The sequence below is a fragment of the Cherax quadricarinatus genome, chromosome 24 (genome assembly GCF_038502225.1).
Source record: "Cherax quadricarinatus isolate ZL_2023a chromosome 24, ASM3850222v1, whole genome shotgun sequence".
Taxonomy (NCBI): Eukaryota; Metazoa; Arthropoda; class Malacostraca; order Decapoda; family Parastacidae; genus Cherax; species Cherax quadricarinatus.
This window is the reverse complement of record NC_091315.1, coordinates 43438826-43458387: the sequence shown is the minus strand read 5'-3', so window position 1 is coordinate 43458387 and position 19562 is coordinate 43438826. Positions and strand designations below refer to the sequence as shown.

Here is a 19562-nt window from a genome sequence, read left to right as displayed (position 1 = left end):
TCTATCTCTCTCTCTCTCTCTCTCTCTCTCTCTCTCTCTCTCTCTCTCTCTCTCTCTCTCTCTCTCTCTCTCTCTCTCTCTCTCTCTCTCTCTCTCTCTCTCTCTCTCTCTCTCTCTCTCCCAGCCAGTTTATTTCTTCTGGACACTCATGGTATTTAAAAAAAACTGAGGTCGAGTATAACAACGTATAGTAATTTGGGTGTTCCAACTGTCTTGTAGATTCTTAAGCCTATCGCCTCGAGCGCTTTGTTTATTCTTAAGATTTTCAGATTTGCTTTTTTTATTTTACACCGTTGAACTCAGCGCTTTCTATATCTAATTAAATTTTGTAGTGAATGCACTTAAACAGTTCATTTTGATATACACGAAGATAAGTGAAGTGGAAACAGGAAGGAAGAGGAAGAGCAGAAGAATTAAAAGAATTCAGATTATACCACTGATGGGTATGAATCGAAAAAATGAATGGCATTATATATTACCCACATGAGTACTCACTCACATAGTAATACTCACCCTCATTACACTAACCCGTGGAGAAGTTGAGGAATAAAAAGTTACGGAAAGAGGAAAGGAAGGAGAGGGAAGGACAGGAAGGGAGAGAGAGAGAGGGGAAGGAAAGGATAGGTAGGTAGAGGAAGTATAGAAAAAGGGTAGGAGGGTGATAAGGACGAGGGGACGGCAAGGAGAGGGCAGGGCAGGGAGAGGGCAGGGCAGGGAGAGAGCAGGGCAGGGAGAGGGCTGGGCAGGGAGAGGGCAGGGCAGGGAGAGGGCTGGGCAGGGAGAGGGCAGGGCAGGGAGAGGGGTAATTCTGGCGGTGGTGGATAGTGGATAGCGGTAAACAAAGATAAGTGCTCAGCCCACCTGGGCCTTCACTTGTTTTTTCTTTCCCCTTTCACGTTAATTTTCCCCGCCCTGTGATGATGGAAGCAGCTTCATCAAAACTATTTCTGTTGTACTGTATATGGGATAGTCCATCCCGAGACGTGATGATAATTCTCAGGTAATAGTAAGAATGAGACACTTGTGCAGCATCTGGGAATCTTTATTGAGGAAACGTTTCGCCAGCCAATGGCTTCTTTAGTCCAACACAGAGAACGCTGACCATCAAAATGGTATACAATACCGACAGGTTGTTAGGTAAGACACATATGCAACAGTTAGACAACTTTATTCCGAAACGTTTCGCCTACACAGTAGGCTTCTTCAGTCGAATACAGAAAGTAGGCAGGAAGAGTAGAGATGTGAAGACGATGTAATCAGTCCATCACCCTTGTAGTCGTAGAATTTGAGGTTGTCAGTCCCTCGGCCTGGAGAAGTTCAGTTCCATAGTCAGGCACCTCTGTGACCACAAATGCATTTGTGGTCACAGTGGTGCCTGTGCTAACCTTCCTATGGTGTAGAAATATACCTAGTTGGATGAATCTTATTGTGGCTAGCTGGTCTAGTGGCTAACGCGACGGGCTGGAGTTTTGAGACTCTATGACCGCGGGTTCAATCCCGGCCGGGGGTATGGTTTGTTTGCAATCGTGTCATTACGATTTCTTGAGTAACGCTGGAGGATGAGGAGGAAGGAGAATGAGGTAATCAGTCCCTCAGCCTAGAGACGATGTCTTCAGTCCATCAATCTCTTCTGAAGAAACCATGCTTGAGACCTATTGATGTGCCCGAGCTGGGTGAAACATGGCTTGTAAACAAGCTTTTGAGGCATCTGTGGCCAAGTGGTCTAGAGCATCACTTGGGAGCCTTGTCAGCCTTCCCTGAAGTGGCTTTGAATCCTGCTGACTGCGATCTTGTGTGTGTGTGTGTGTGTGTGTGTGTGTGTGTGTGTGTGTGTGTGTGCAGAGTCACTTGTTTGCACAGAACTGCTTAATGCCTCAAATGATGTAGTGGAAGTTTTAGCAGTAAAGGTCGAGAACCAAAACCTAGTCATTGTGGTAGTCTACAAGCCTCCGGATGCAACATCCCAGCAATTCCAGGAACAGCTGTTAAAAATTGACCACTGTCTGGAAAATCTTCCAGCTCCTGCACCCAACATCTTGCTCCTGGGGGATTTCAACTTAAGGCACCTAAAATGGAGGAATATAGCAAATAATATTGTTGCAGTAATAACACCAGGAGGCAGCTCTGATGAAAACTCACACTCACACGAGCTTTTAAATCTCTGCACAAAATTCAATTTAAACCAGCAAATAATAGAGCCTACTAGACTGGAGAATACACTAGACCTCATCTTCACTAACAATGATGATCTGATAAGAAATGTCACCATATCAAAAACAATATACTCAGATCACAACATAATTGAGGTTCAGACATGTATGCGTGGAGCCCCAGACCGACATAATGAGACTAGTCACGAGGGAGCATTCACCAAATTCAACTTCAGTAACAAAAACATAAAGTGGGACCAAGTAAACCAAGTCCTAACCGATATAAGCTGGGAAGATATACTAAGCAACACAGACCCCAACTTATGCCTAGAACAGATTAACTCGGTGGCACTCGATGTATGCACAAGGCTTATTCCTCTAGAAAGAGACAGGCGCTCCCTTTAAACGGAAAAGAATAACAGAGCGGCTAAAAGAGGTCAATATATCTGAAATGCGTAGGGAGACACTGGTCAGAGAAATAGCAAGCATCGAACTTAAGCTAAAAGAATCCTTTAGGAGTCAGGAATCGTGGGAAGAACTAAAAGCCATAAATGAAATCAAAAGAAACCCAAAGTATTTCTTCTCTTATGCCAAATCAAAATCGAGAACAATGTCCAGTATTGGGCCCCTACTTAAACAAGATGGGTCCTACACAGATGACAGCAAGGAAATGAGTCAGCTACTCAAGTCCCAATATGACTCAGTTTTTAGCAAGCCGCTAACCAGACTGAGAGTCGAAGATCAAAATGAATTTTTTATGAGAGAGCCACAAAATTTGATTAACACAAGCCTATCCGATGTTATCCTGACGCCAAATGACTTCGAACAGGCGATAAATGACATGCCCATGCACTCTGCCCCAGGGCCAGACTCATGGAACTCTGTGTTCATCAAGAACTGCAAGAAGCCCCTATCACGAACCTTTTCCATCCTATGGAGAGGGAGCATGGACACGGGGGTCGTCCCACAGTTACTAAAAACAACAGACATAGCCCCACTCCACAAAGGGGGCAGTAAAGCAACAGCAAAGAACTACAGACCAATAGCACTAACATCCCATATCATAAAAATCTTTGAAAGGGTCCTAAGAAGCAAGATCACCACCCATCTAGAAACCCATCAGTTACACAACTCAGGGCAACATGGGTTTAGAACAGGTCGCTCCTGTCTGTCTCAACTATTGGATGACTACGACAAGGTCCTAAATGCACTAGAAGACAAAAAGAATGCAGATGTAATATATACAGACTTTGCAAAAGCCTTCGACAAGTGTGACCATGGCGTAATAGCGCACAAAATGCGTGCTAAAGGAATAACAGGAAAAGTCGGTCGATGGATCTATAATTTCCTCACTAACAGAACACAGAGAGTAGTCGTCAACAGAGTAAAGTCCGAGGCAGCTACAGTGAAAAGCTCTGTTCCACAAGGCACAGTACTCGCTCCCATCTTGTTCCTCATCCTCATATCCGACATAGACAAGGATGTCAGCCACAGCACCGTGTCTTCCTTTGCAGATGACACCCGAATCTGCATGACAGTGTCTTCTATTGCAGACACTGCAAGGGTCCAGGCGGACATCAACCAAATCTTTCAGTGGGCTGCAGAAAACAATATGAAGTTCAACGATGAGAAATTTCAATTACTCAGATATGGTAAACATGAGGAAATTAAATCTTCATCAGAGTACAAAACAAATTCTGGCCACAAAATAGAGCGAAACACCAACGTCAAAGACCTGGGAGTGATTATGTCGGAGGATCTCACCTTCAAGGACCATAACATTGTATCAATCGCATCTGCTAGAAAAATGACAGGATGGATAATGAGAACCTTCAAAACTAGGGAGGCCAAGCCCATGATGACACTCTTCAGGTCACTTGTTCTATCTAGGCTGGAATATTGCTGCACACTAACAGCACCTTTCAAGGCAGGTGAAATTGCCGACCTAGAAAATGTACAGAGAACTTTCACGGCGCGCATAACGGAGATAAAACACCTCAATTACTGGGAGCGCTTGAGGTTCCTAAACCTGTATTCCCTGGAACGCAGGAGGGAGAGATACATGATTATATACACCTGGAAAATCCTAGAGGGACTAGTACCGAACTTGCACACGAAAATCACTCATTACGAAAGCAAAAGACTTGGCAGACGATGCACCATCCCCCCAATGAAAAGCAGGGGTGTCACTAGCACGTTAAGAGACCATACAATAAGTGTCAGGGGCCCGAGACTGTTCAACTGCCTCCCAGCACACATAAGGGGGATTACCAACAGACCCCTGGCAGTCTTCAAGCTGGCACTGGACAAGCACCTAAAGTCAGTTCCTGATCAGCCGGGCTGTGGCTCGTACGTTGGTTTGCGTGCAGCCAGCAGCAACAGCCTGGTTGATCAGGCTCTGATCCACCAGGAGGCCTGGTCACAGACCGGGCCGCGGGGGCATTGACCCCCGGAACTCTCTCCAGGTAAACTCCAGGTAATATATATATATGTATATATATGTGTATATATATATATATATATTATATATATATATATATATATATATATATATATATATATATATATATATATATATATATATATATATATATATTTCTTTCAACACACCGGCCGTATCCCACCGAGGCAGGGTAGCCCAAAAGGAAAAACGAAAGTTTCTCCCTTCAAACCTAGCAACATATACAGGAGAAGGGGTTACTAGCCCCTTGCTCCCGGCATTTTAGTCACCTCTTACGACACGCATGGCTTACAGAGGAAGAATTCTGTTCCACTTCCCCATGGAGATAAGAGGAAATAAACAAGAACAAGAATTCGAAAGAAAATAGAAGAAAACCCAGAGGGGTGTGTATATATATGCTTGTACATGTATGTGTAGTGTGACCTAAGTGTAAGTAGAAGTAGCAAAACTTACATGCAATCTTGCATATTTATGAGACAGACAAAAGACACCAGCAATCCTACCATCATGTAAAACAATTACAGGCTTTCGTTTTACACTCACTTGGCAGGACGGTAGTACCTCCCTGGACGGCTGCTGTCTACCAACCTACTACCTACATATATATATATATATATATATATATATATATATATATATATATATATATATATATGTATCTATATATATATATATATATATATATATATATATATATATACAATCCGTGAACAAGCGACACAAGATGCAAAGCAACCATGGGGGAGTTGAAGCATATCTCTAGGCCTTATGTGTTGCATTCAACACATCAGGAGCTTGCAATATTGCAGGATTGATAAAAAATGTGCTGGTTCTCTCATACAATTATATTTTTTTCTGTCCTACCAAATGCCCTGAAAGTTTCAACACACAAGTAGTTTTTAAGACTTCACAGAGTTAAAAGTATTTTGATAAAGAATTCTCCTGAACACTGTGTTGGTGGTGTTTACAGGATCGGTTGCAATGGCTGCAATTACTCTTATGTGGGACAGACCAGCAAACCTTTAGATGTCAGGGTATCACAACACCGATATTCAAAACGAACTGCACAGTAATCAAATGCGATTTTCAGCCACATTAGGATGCAGTAATTTTGCCAATTTTGGCCAGAAGCCAGAGTATTGGTTCCTTGGTCCTCTTGGCTTGAACAAAATATTATAGAATTGGCAATTATAAAACATGATAAACGTTCATTATATAATAATAGTTACTCGATAACTTTGTAATTGAAGGCATTGTATACAGTCTGAAGTAGGATTCCTACCTCAGCTCGTTGGATTGTGTAAATGCAGCTCTACACTGATGTATTGAGTATCCTTTGCTTCTCCCAGCCAACTTTATGTATAAACCAGCATTTACCTGAGGGTGAATTGGACCTGCCTCTGGAAATAGGACGGTTTTCCCATTTTGCTGCTTTCCTGTTTTCTTTGTATGCGATGGAATTTCCCCAACTGAAAGATGCCAGATATCTTTGAGATTAGAATACTGAAGTCTTTTATAATAATTCGATATGAAATCATGAAGTCTGATGGCAACTTTTGTGTGATAGTTGTCATGTCACTAATGTTGTGGTCGCTAGGTCATTACTAAATATTTAATGTCGATGGGCTGCTTATATGCCTGTAATGCTACTGCTTTTTAATATTTTGCCTTCATCTTTCTGGCACCTGGCACCTGGCACCTGGCACTGGTCTGCATAATGCCATCTTATTGTAGCTAGAGTCGTTCCTTTGAGAGCTTTTACCTGGACTTCACTCTCATTTCTGCAACATTGCAAGTTCCTACTGATGTGCTGATTGTAACACAAAAAGACGAGCCATCTTTCAAGTCCCCTATGGTTGTTTTGCTGTTCCTGGAATTGCTGGGATGTTGCATCCGGAGGCTTGTAGACTACCACAATGACTAGGTTTTGGTTCTCGACCTTTACTGCTAAAACTTCCACTACGTCATTTGAGGCATTAAGCAGTTCTGTGCAAACAAGTGACATTGCAGAGTCACTTGTTTGCACAGAACTGCTTAATGCCTCAAATGACGTAGTGGAAGTTTTAGCAGTAAAGGTCGAGAACCAAAACCTAGTCATTGTGGTAGTGTACAAGCCTCCGGATGCAACATCCCAGCAATTCCAGGAACAGCTGTTAAAAATTGACCACTGTCTGGAAAATCTTCCAGCTCCTGCACCCAACATCTTGCTCCTGGGGGATTTCAACTTAAGGCACCTAAAATGGAGGAATATAGCAAATAATATTGTTGCAGAAATAACACCAGGAGGCAGCTCTGATGAAAACTCACACTCACACGAGCTTTTAAATCTCTGCACAAAATTCAATTTAAACCAGCAAATAATAGAGCCTACTAGACTGGAGAATACACTAGACCTCATATTCACTAACAATGATGATCTGATAAGAAATGTCACCATATCAAAAACAATATACTCAGATCACAACATAATTGAGGTTCAGACATGTATGCGAGGAGCCCCAGACCGACAAAATGAGACTAGTCACGAGGGAGCATTCACCAAATTCAACTTCAATAACAAAAACATAAAGTGGGACCAAGTAAACCAAGTCCTAACCGATATAAGCTGGGAAGATATACTAAGCAACACAGACCCAAACTTATGCCTAGAACAGATTAACTCGGTGGCACTCGATGTATGCACAAGGCTTATTCCTCTAAGAAAAAGGAGGAGTAGATGTAAAATAGAAAGAGACAGGCGCTCCCTTTACAGGCGACGGAAAAGAATAACAGAGCGGCTAAAAGAGGTCAATATATCTGAAATGCGCAGGGAGACACTGGTCAGAGAAATAGCAAGCATCGAACTTAAGCTAAAAGAATCCTTTAGGAGTCAGGAATCGTGGGAAGAACTAAAAGCTATAAATGAAATCGAAAGAAACCCAAAGTATTTCTTCTCCTATGCCAAATCAAAATCGAGAACAACGCCCAGTATTGGGCCCCTACTTAAACAAGATGGGTCCTACACAGATGACAGCAAGGAAATGAGTGAGCTACTCAAGTCCCAATATGACTCAGTTTTTAGCAAGCCGCTAACCAGACTGAGAGTCGAAGATCAAAATGAATTTTTTATGAGAGAGCCACAAAATTTGATTAACACAAGCCTATCCGATGTTATCCTGACGCCAAATGACTTCGAACAGGCGATAAATGACATGCCCATGCACTCTGCCCCAGGGCCAGACTCATGGAACTCTGTGTTCATCAAGAACTGCAAGAAGCCCCTATCACGAGCCTTTTCCATCCTATGGAGAGGGAGCATGGACACGGGGGTCGTCCCTCAGTTACTAAAAACAGCAGACATAGCCCCACTCCACAAAGGGGGCAGTAAAGCAACAGCAAAGAACTACAGACCAATAGCACTAACATCCCATATCATAAAAATCTTTGAAAGGGTCCTAAGAAGCAAGATCACCACCCATCTAGAAACCCATCAGTTACACAACCCAGGGCAACATGGGTTTAGAACAGGTCGCTCCTGTCTGTCTCAACTACTGGATCACTACGACAAGGTCCTAAATGCACTAGAAGACAAAAAGAATGCAGATGTAATATATACAGACTTTGCAAAAGCCTTCGACAAGTGTGACCATGGCGTAATAGCGCACAAAATGCGCGCTAAAGGAATAACAGGAAAAGTCGGTCGATGGATCTATAATTTCCTCACTAACAGAACACAGAGAGTAGTCGTCAACAGAGTAAAGTCCGAGGCAGCTACGGTGAAAAGCTCTGTTCCACAAGGCACAGTACTAGCTCCCATCTTGTTCCTCATCCTCATATCCGACATAGACAAGGATGTCAGCCACAGCACCGTGTCTTCCTTTGCAGATGACACCCGAATCTGCATGACAGTGTCTTCCATTGCAGACACTGCAAGGCTCCAGGCGGACATCAACCAAATCTTTCAGTGGGCTGCAGAAAACAATATGAAGTTCAACGATGAGAAATTTCAATTACTCAGATATGGTAAACATGAGGAAATTAAATCTTCATCAGAGTACAAAACAAATTCTGGCCACAAAATAGAGCGAAACACCAACGTCAAAGACCTGGGAGTGATTATGTCGGAGGATCTCACCTTCAAGGACCATAACATTGTATCAATCGCATCTGCTAGAAAAATGACAGGATGGATAATGAGAACCTTCAAAACTAGGGAGGCCAAGCCCATGATGACACTCTTCAGGTCACTTGTTCTATCTAGGCTGGAATATTGCTGCACTCTAACAGCACCTTTCAAGGCAGGTGAAATTGCCGACCTAGAAAATGTACAGAGAACTTTCACGGCGCGCATAACGGAGATAAAACACCTCAATTACTGGGAGCGCTTGAGGTTTCTAAACCTGTATTCCCTGGAACGCAGGAGGGAGAGATACATGATTATATACACCTGGAAAATCCTAGAGGGACTAGTTCCGAACTTGCACACGAAAATCACTCACTACGAAAGCAAAAGACTTGGCAGACGATGCACCATCCCCCCAATGAAAAGCAGGGGTGTCACTAGCACGTTAAGAGACCATACAATAAGTGTCAGGGGCCCGAGACTGTTCAACTGCCTCCCAGCACACATAAGGGGGATTACCAACAGACCCCTGGCAGTCTTCAAGCTGGCACTGGACAAGCACCATCCCCCCAATGAAAAGCAGGGGTGTCACTAGCACGTTAAGAGACCATACAATAAGTGTCAGGGGCCCGAGACTGTTCAACTGCCTCCCAGCACACATAAGGGGGATTACCAACAGACCCCTGACAGTCTTCAAGCTGGCACTGGACAAGCACCTAAAGTCAGTTCCGGATCAGCCGGGCTGTGGCTCGTATGTTGGTTTGCGTGCAGCCAGCAGCAACAGCCTGGTTGATCAGGCTCTGATCCACCAGGAGGCCTGGTCTCAGACCGGGCCGCGGGGGCGTTGACCCCCGGAACTCTCTCCAGGTAAACTCCAGGTAAAGTCAGTTCCTGATCAGCCGGGCTGTGGCTCGTACGTTGGTTTGCGTGCAGCCAGCAGCAACAGCCTGGTTGATCAGGCGCTGATCCACCTGGAGGCCTGGTCACAGACCGGGCCGCGGGGGCATTGACCCCCGCCACTCTCTCCAGGTAAACTCCAGTTATATATATATATATTTATATATATATATATATATATATATATATATATATATACATATATATATATATATATATATATATATATATATATTCATAGAAAGAATAAGTAAAGAAAAACAAGGAGGAAAAATAATGAAATTACATAATATAAGAATATAATGACGTTTGTAATGATCTATATCAATATAAAAATTAAAACTATATTTGATAAATAAAATGTTGAGATGCACTTAAGTGACTCTCATCTTAAAACACTTTAAAACAACCTCTTTAAAACACTGTTTAAAACACTCTTTAAAGCACAGTCTCTCTAAACTTTGTTGTGAGACCAACACAATGAACTTGGAATTAACATCTGCGTGATAGGATATAATTACTCGGAGAAGCAAAGCTTAAGTCATAAAATAAGTTTTGTCAGCTTTGTTGTAAACAAAGAAACAAGACCACGATGAGTTACAGGATAATATGAACAAAAACAAACGCTACAACTAAACTATATCACTGCAGCTGTTAAACTGCCCATCCTTACCATTAAAAAAAATTAAAAGAGAATATTAAGAGACCGTCGAGGTATACTGCTAATGGAGCATAAAAGGCAGATTTACCTTTATTTTACAAGGATATATACACCGAGAAATATATATTACAGTGTATATATACTGAGAATTTTAATCCTTTTTGGGGGGATTTTAAAGTTGTCTTGACTAGTGGTGACATCCAACCTTTATGATCCTCGTGTAGTAGATAGATTTTAAACTATTAATAATTCACAGAGAGTGAGACAGTATTTACTAAGAGATTTATATATTGTATATATACATGTCTGTCTGAGTGTATATGAATATGAATGTATAATTCTGAGTGTATATATAGTAATGCCACACCAAGTGTCAGCAAGCAACTCTTATCTTGACTAAATGATCATAAACACCTGACATAAATAACGTTCCAGATGTAGTTAGCGTTTTCATAACACATTAAAGTTTTTATTCATTTCATTATTAGTTGTAGATTTTCCTTCCAGATGGCGTAGGTTATCAACCGTGTGAATAAATGCATGTATGTATGTATGTATGTATGTATATGCATGTATGTATTATCTGCGTAAAATTGTCTTTATGTAGTGTTGTGAATATTATTGGAGTTTTTCTATTAAGTAGGTCTGGGGTGGTTTTGACGATCAGGTCTGGGGTGGTTTTGACGATCAGGTCTGGGGTGGTTTTGACGATCAGGTCTGGTGTAGTCTTGATGACCAGGTCTGGTGTGGTCTTGATGACCAGGTCTGGTGTGGTCTTGATGACCAGGTCTGGTGTAGTCTTGATGACCAGGTCTGGTGTGGTCTTGATGACCAGGTCTGGCGTGGTCTTGACCACTTAATGACATTATAAACACTTAAGGTCGTGAAGGAGGTGATAAAGAATCATTGGCTGTGAGATACTAAGAAGTGTTTCAAAAAGACATTGTTGGAACAACATATTGACATATAGCAGGCAGCAAGTGCTATAATTCATCACTGGTTATTAAAAATATATGAAAATTGAAACCTTAAACACAGGACACCAATAGCAATACTAACAGCAGAGCTAGTGTAATTAAAAATAGGTAATTGCTAGTAGGTATCACACACACAAAAAAAACAGCAGGAAGAAGAAATGGTACCGGGGATGGCTGGGCTAAGAAGGAAGCATTGGCGGAAAGAATCAAGGGAATGATGAAACATGAGTGGGAAAAAAGGCTAAGCGAGTTTTGCAACACACTGATGAAGAAAATATCTAGAGAGAGCAAGAAATGGGAGTTATGAGCTCTTGCTACTGAGACAAAGATGCAGACCCAGGTGGAGGAACTGGAAGTGCTGAAGTGGAATAGAGATGAGAACCAATAGGAGCAAGGTGCATCAACATCAGAGGACAGTGAGGGGATTGAAGGAGGGGAAAAAGCAAAGAAATCCCTTGAGGAAATGATATCAGGCCACTGCAAGTCGATAAGGGAAACAACCAAGGAGATACTTAAATAGGATCCAGACATACAGAGGAAAACGAAATGGGAACAGGAGAGGGAGAAGTCACTTATTATTCAGGGGCTCCACGAGGCAGAATGGAAGACCTATGATGAAAGAAGACGGGGGGAGGTAAAAGAAATTAAGAGCGTCATTATGATAACAGAAGAGGACATGACCCAACTGACAATTTTTTAGAGACTTGGGTGGTACTCTAGGAAAAAGAACTGCTCGATCAAATTGACATTCAAGACAGAAATAATACTAAACAAGATCCTGCAGCAGAAACCACAGTTAAAGAGTTCCCAAAAATATCAGTGAATGTATCTCATTCGCAGTAGAACACAAAAAGAAAGGAACAACTGAGAGAAAGAGTAATGTGCCAGAGGCAGGAAGGGGAGATAGGGCAGAAATCTGCAGACGGGAAAGACAGGGAAGCACAGCCTCAGGAGGAACAACAAACACAGCTGCCCACAGAACCGCCCATAGCATCCCCTCAATCCCTACCACCCAACACCAACCATACACAATAACCAGAACCAAAAAAGAACAAAAAGGCACAATACCACGAATGGAACAATACACAAATAATCAACACATAGGAAGAAGCTTACGATGATGTTTCAGTCTGACTTGGACCATTTACAAAGTCACACTAACAAAAGAGTGAGGCAGCCACTAGCCACTCTCTTTCTGACAGACTCAAAGTACGCAAAAGAGGTCTTAGGCTCGCCGACACCAGTAATGCTCTTTTGTCATGTTAGAGATCACAGTCATCCTATTGACTGGTCCTCTGCTAAAACTGTCTACCCTACTTCTAGCTTTCACAGCCGTCATCTTGTTGAAGCTTCCCTTATACACAACTTTCCTTGTGTGAATCTTAGTCGTGGCTTTGTCTCTGTTGATGCCTTTCTTTCTCATTACATTGTCCAAACTTCAGAACACTCATGACTTAATGTGATCATTTCTTCTCTCCTTTCCCTACCTCTTCTCCTTTCGTATTTTTTTTTTTACTTTCTCACTGTTTTCTTTTCTTCGCCTTAGTGTGTTTTGTAAGTCAGTTTCTGCTCCCCACTCCCTGTATTTTTGATCTACCCCTTGTGGGTCCTTAGCTGTCCTGCAGTGCTCTTTTCTTGTCCTTAGACTAACCTCACTTCTACTTCCTCTACGTCTTCCATTCCTCTACTATTGCTACTACCTTTACTATTGCCTCCCTTCACCCTTCTCTCCCTTTTCTCTTTTGTGCTACTAAACTACTCTCCCTACTTTCTACCTCCACTATTTCTTCTACTACTACTTCCACTACTACTACTTCCTCTTCTCCCTCTCTTGTTCCCACCCTTGTCCTGCTTCCCTATATATACTGGCTGCTTCAGTCTTTTCTGTTAGTATGACTTTGTAAATGGTCTAAGTCGGACTGAAACGTCGTCGTAAGCTCCTCTCTCCTATGTGTGGGTTATTTGTGTAACCAGAACCAAGCCACACTCCACATCCACAGTCCCTCCCAGCACTAATACCACCACAACAGCAGCCTACCATAATATTCAGACCTGTCTACCACACCCTCAGCCTGCACCAACCCCACCCACCCCCACAGCCGGCACCCACCCCTCCCACCCCCTCAGCCTGCACCAACCCCTCCCACCCCCTCAGCCTGCACCAACCCCTCCCACCCCCCTAAATATAGTGCTAGAAAGGAAGCTGAAGAAATTGTACACCAACACAGATGGAATAACAAATAAGAGACAAAACTCATGGGGGTGATAATAGAAAAGACGGGGGGAACAGAGGGGAAGGAGTTGCACAGGTCATCAAAAACTAATGCAGTTTTGAGGAGATGGGAGGACTAGTCAGAGGTGTAACAAATGACTACATAGTAGGAACACTTCAAACTGAGGGTCCAAAAGTGATGATAGCAGTGATGTACAACCTGCCATCAAACAGCAGGAGATCAAGACAAGAATACGATGAGAGCAACAGAGTGATGGTTTACACACTAGCCGAGGTGGCCAGAAGGGCCCACATTAGACTACTGGGCCTACTGGTAAATACAAGGCAGGTCCTAATCAAAACCACCCATGTATTTGTGGAACTTTTTCCCAGAGCTACCCAAGAATTTGCTTCCATACCCCAGGCACACTAATCAAACCCACCCCCTCCCACTCATGTATGTTCTTATGAATAATAGTTCATTTTAATAATAAAATTGTTACATTGGCATCTACACATGCCAGTAACAATGTCATTCTTCTGAGTAGGACACGCTGGCTGAAAACTTAAAGCCGAGCTGAAGAGGCTCTCTCAAGTTATCGCACAGAAAAAAAATCTGGGAATGATCTATATAAAACTGAGTAGAAGGCCTGCACATGCTAGTAGTAGTATGAACCTTTCAATAGGAACAACACACCAGCATGGAAAATTTGAAGCCGATCGGATGAGGTGTTTTAATAATATGCTAATAATAATAATAATAATAATAATAATAATAATAATAATAATAATATAATTATTATTAGAGGTATTAGATGTAACAGTTTCCCAGAGTAGCTGTGTACACCTACCTTGAGAAGTGAGAAGAGAAGGGAGAGAAGAGGGAAGGGAAGAGAAGAGGCAGCACTGTACACAACATCCTCACCCAAGCTGTGACACACCAGTACTGCTGCTACCCTCCGGTCACCCATCACAGCTAACACACATGACCCTCCTAACCCCACACACCTCACACACACACGACCCTCCTCACCCCACATACACACGACCCTTCTCATCTCACACACACGACCCTCCTCACCCCACACACCTCACACAACCCTCTTCAACCCCACACACACGACCCTCCTCACCCCCACACACGACCCTTCTCACCCCACACACCTCACACACACGACCCTCCTCACCCCACATACAAACGACCCTCCTCACCCCCATACACACGACCCTCCTCACCCCACACACCTCACACACAACCCTCTTACCCCCACACACACGATCCTTCTCACTCCTACACACGACCCTCCTCACCCCACACACCTCACACACACACGACCCTCCTCACCCCCACACACACGACCATCCTCACCCCCACACACGACCATCCTCACCCCACACACGACCCTCCCCACCCCACACACCTCCCACACACACGACCCTCCTCCTCCCCCACACACGACTCTCCTCACCTCACACACACGACCCTCATCACCCCACACACACGACCCTCCACCCCATACACCTCACACACACGACCCTCACCCCACACACCTCACACACACACAATCCACCTCACCTCCACACACGACCCTCCTCACCCCACACACCACACACTCACGACCCTCCTCACCCCCACACACGACCCTCCTCACCCCACACATGACCCTCCTTACCCCACATACCTCACACACTCACGACCCTTCTCACCCCACACTCACGACCCTCCTCACCCCACACACGACCCTTTTCACCCCACACTCACGACCCCTCTCACCTCACACACACGACCCTCCTCATCCCACACATCTTAAACATATGCTCCTGCAGATTTCTGCCTCCCAAACGCACACATGAAGACCATAAATATATAACACCATCGTGGGTGTTGCAAGGAGGACCCACCATCGTGGGTGTTGCAAGGAGGACCCACCATCGTGGGTGTTACAAGGAGGAACCACCATCGTGGGTGTTACAAGGAGGACCCACCATCGTGGGTGTTGCAAGGAGGACCCTCCATCGTGGGTGTTGCAAGGAGGAACCACCATCGTGGGTGTTGCAAGTAGGACCCTCCATCGTGGGTGTTGCAAGGAGGAACCACCATCGTGGGTGTTACAAGGAGGACCCACCATCGTGGGTGTTACAAGGAGGAACCACCATCGTGGGTGTTACAAGGAGGACCCACCATCGTGGGTGTTGCAAGGAGGACCCTCCATCGTGGGTGTTGCAAGGAGGAACCACCATCGTGGGTGTTGCAAGTAGGACCCTCCATCGTGGGTGTTGCAAGGAGGAACCATCGTGGGTGTTGCAAGGAGGACCCACCATCGTGGGTGTTGCAAGGAGGACCATCGTGGGTGTTGCAAGGAGGAACCACCATCGTGGGTGTTGCAAGGAGGACCCACCATCGTGGGTGTTGCAAGGAGGACCCACCATCGTGGGTGTTGCAAGGAGGACCCACCATCGTGGGTGTTGCAAGGAGGACCCACCATCGTGGGGGTTGCAAGGAGGAACCCACCATCGTGGGTGTTGCAAGGAGGACCCACCATCGTGGGTGTTGCAAGGAGGACCCACCATCGTGGGTGTTGCAAGGAGGAACCACCATCGTGGGTGTTGCAAGGAGGAACCACCATCGTGGGTGTTGCAAGGAGGACCCACCATCGTGGGTGTTGCAAGGAGGAACCACCATCGTGGGTGTTGCAAGGAGGTACCAATCGTGGGTGTTGCAAGGAGGACCCACCATCGTGGGTGTTGCAAGGAGGACCATCGTGGGTGTTGCAAGGAGGACCCACCATCGTGGGTGTTGCAAGGAGGAACCACCATCGTGGGTGTTGCAAGGAGGACCCACCATCGTGGGTGTTGCAAGGAGGAACCCACCATCGTGGGTGTTACAAGGAGGACCCACCATCGTGGGTGTTGCAAGGAGGACCCACCATCGTGGGTGTTGCAAGGAGGAACCACCATCGTGGGTGTTGCAAGTAGGACCCACCATCGTGGGTGTTGCAAGGAGGAAGCACCATCGTGGGTGTTGCAAGGAGGAACCACCCTCGTGGGTGTTGCAAGGAGGAACAACCATCGTGGGTGTTGCAAGGAGGAACCACCATCGTGGGTGTTGCAAGGAGGACCCAATCGTGGGTGTTCCAAGGAGGACCCACCATCGTGGGTGTTGCAAGGAGGACCCACCATCGTGGGTGTTGCAAGGAGGACCCACCATCGTGGGTGTTGCAAGGAGGAACCCACCATCGTGGGTGTTGCAAGGAGGACCCACCATCGTGGGTGTTGCAAGGAGGACCCACCATCGTGGGTGTTGCAAGGAGGACCCACCATCGTGGGTGTTGCAAGGAGGACCCACCATAGTGGGTGTTGCAAGGAGGAACCACCATCGTGGGTGTTGCAAGGAGGACCCTCCATCGTGGGTGTTGCAAGGAGGAACCACCATCGTGGGTGTTGCAAGGAGGAACCACCATCGTGGGTGTTGCCACCATCGTGGGTGTTGCAAGGAGGAACCACCATCGTGGGTGTTGCAAGGAGGACCCACCATCGTGGGTGTTGCAAGGAGGACCCACCATAGTGGGTGGCAAGGAGGAACCACCATCGTGGGTGTTGCAAGGAGGACCCACCATCGTGGGTGTTGCAAGGAGGACCCACCATCGTGGGTGTTGCAAGGAGGACCCACCATCGTGGGTGTTGCAAGGAGGAAACACCATCGTGGGTGTTGCAAGGAGGACCCACCATCGTGGGTGTTGCAAGGAGGACCCACCATCGTGGGTGTTGCAAGGAGAAACCACCATCGTGGGTGTTGCAAGAAGGACCCACCATCGTGGGTGTTACAAGGAGGAACCACCATCGTGGGTGTTGCAAGTAGGACCCACCATCGTGGGTGTTGCAAGGAGGAATCATCATCGTGGGTGTTACAAGGAGGACCCACCATCGTGGGTGTTGCAAGGAGGACCCACCATCGTGGGTGTTGCAAGGAGGACCCACCATCGGGGGTGTTACAAGGAGGACCCACCATCGTGGGTGTTACAAGGAGGACCCACCATCATGGGTGTTACAAGAAGGACCCACTATCGTGGGTGTTGCAAGGAGGAACCACTATCGTGGGTGTTGCAAGGAGGACCCACCATCATGGGTGTTGCAAGGAGGAACCACCATCGTGGGTGTTGCAAGGAGGAACCACCATCGTGGGTGTTGCAAGGAGGACCCACCATCGTGGGTGTTGCAAGGAGGACCCACCATCGTGGGTGTTGCAAGGAGGACCCACCATCGTGGGTGTTGCAAGGAGGACCCACCATCGTGGGTGTTGCAAGGAGGACCCACCATCGTGGGTGTTGCAAGGAGGACCCACCATCGTGGGTGTTGCAAGGAGGACCCACCATCGTGGGTGTTGCAAGGAGGACCCACCATCGTGGGTGTTGCAAGTAGGACCCACCATCGTGGGTGTTGCAAGGAGGAACCCACCATCGTGGGTGTTGCAAGGAGGAACCACCATCGTGGGAGTTGCAAGGAGGAACCACCATCGTGGGTGTTGCAAGGAGGAACCACCATCGTGGGTGTTGCAAGGAGGAACCACCATCGTGGGTGTTGCAAGGAGGACCCACCATCGTGGGTGTTGCAAGGAGGACCCACCATCGTGGGTGTTGCAAGGAGGACCCACCATCGTGGGTGTTGCAAGGAGGACCCACCATCGTGGGTGTTGCAAGGAGAAACCACCATCGTGGGTGTTGCAAGGAGGACCCACCATCGTGGGTGTTGCAAGGAGGAACCACCATCGTGGGTGTTGCAAGGAGGACCCACCATCGTGGGTGTTGCAAGGAGGCACCATCGTGGGTGGCAAGGAGGACCCACCATCGTGGGTGTTGCAAGGAGGACCCACCATCGTGCAAGGAGGAACCACCATCGGTTGTGGGTGTTACAAGGAGGACCCACCATCGTGGGTGTTCCAAGGAGGACCCACCATCATGGGTGGTACAAGAAGGACCCACGATCGTGGGTGTTGCAAGGAGGACCCACGAGCGTGGGTGTTGCTCGGAGGACCCACCATCGTGGGTGTTGCTAGGAGGACCCACCATCGTGGGTGTTGCAAGGAGGACCCACCATCGTGGGTGTTGCAAGGAGGACCCACCATCGTGGGTGTTGCAAGGAGGACCCACCATCGTGGGTGTTGCAAGGAGGACCCAAGGAGGACCATCGTGGGTGTTGCAAGGAGGACCCACCATCGTGGGTGTTGCAAGGAGGACCCACCATCGTGGGTGTTGCAAGGAGGACCCACCATCGTGGGTGTTGCAAGGAGGACCCACCATCGTGGGTGTTGCAAGGAGAAACCACCATCGTGGGTGTTGCAAGGAGGACCCACCATCGTGGGTGTTGCAAGGAGGAACCACCATCGTGGGTGTTGCAAGTAGGACCCACCATCGTGGGTGTTGCAAGGAGGAATCATCATCGTGGGTGTTACAAGGAGGACCCACCATCGTGGGTGTTGCAAGGAGGACCCACCATCGTGGGTGTTACAAGGAGGACCCACCATCGTGGGTGTTACAAGGAGGACCCACCATCGTGGGTGTTACAAGGAGGACCCACCATCATGGGTGTTACAAGGAGGACCCACCATCGTGGGTGTTGCAAGGAGGAACCACCATCGTGGGTGTTGCAAGGAGGACCCACCATCGTGGGTGTTGCAAGGAGGACCCACTATCGTGGGTGTTGCAAGGAGGACCCACCATCGTGGGTGTTGCAAGGAGGACCCACCATCGTGGGTGTTGCAAGGAGGACCCACCATCGTGGGTGTTGCAAGGAGGACCCACCATCGTGGGTGTTGCAAGGAGGACCCACCATCGTGGGTGTTGCAAGGAGGACCCACCATCGTGGGTGTTGCAAGGAGGACCCACCATCGTGGGTGTTGCAAGGAGGACCCACCATCGTGGGTGTTGCAAGGAGGACCCACCATCGTGGGTGTTGCAAGGAGGACCCACCATCGTGGGTGTTGCAAGGAGGACCCACCATCGTGGGTGTTGCAAGGAGGACCCACCATCGTGGGTGTTACAAGGAGGACCCACCATCGTGGGTGTTGCAAGGAGGACCCACCATCGTCGGTGTTGCAAGGAGGAC

General features: G+C 46.7%; 1 protein-coding gene across 1 annotated transcript in view; it reads right to left on the bottom strand.

Moving 5' to 3' along the window:
- Positions 1-14417, bottom strand: part of LOC128690784 (uncharacterized) — a gene marked incomplete at its 3' end in the record, with an annotated part of 94305 nt that extends 79888 nt beyond the window's left edge. Inside the window, 1 exon segment of the mRNA XM_070088470.1 lies at positions 14312-14417.
- Between the last annotated feature and the right edge of the window lie 5145 nt (positions 14418-19562).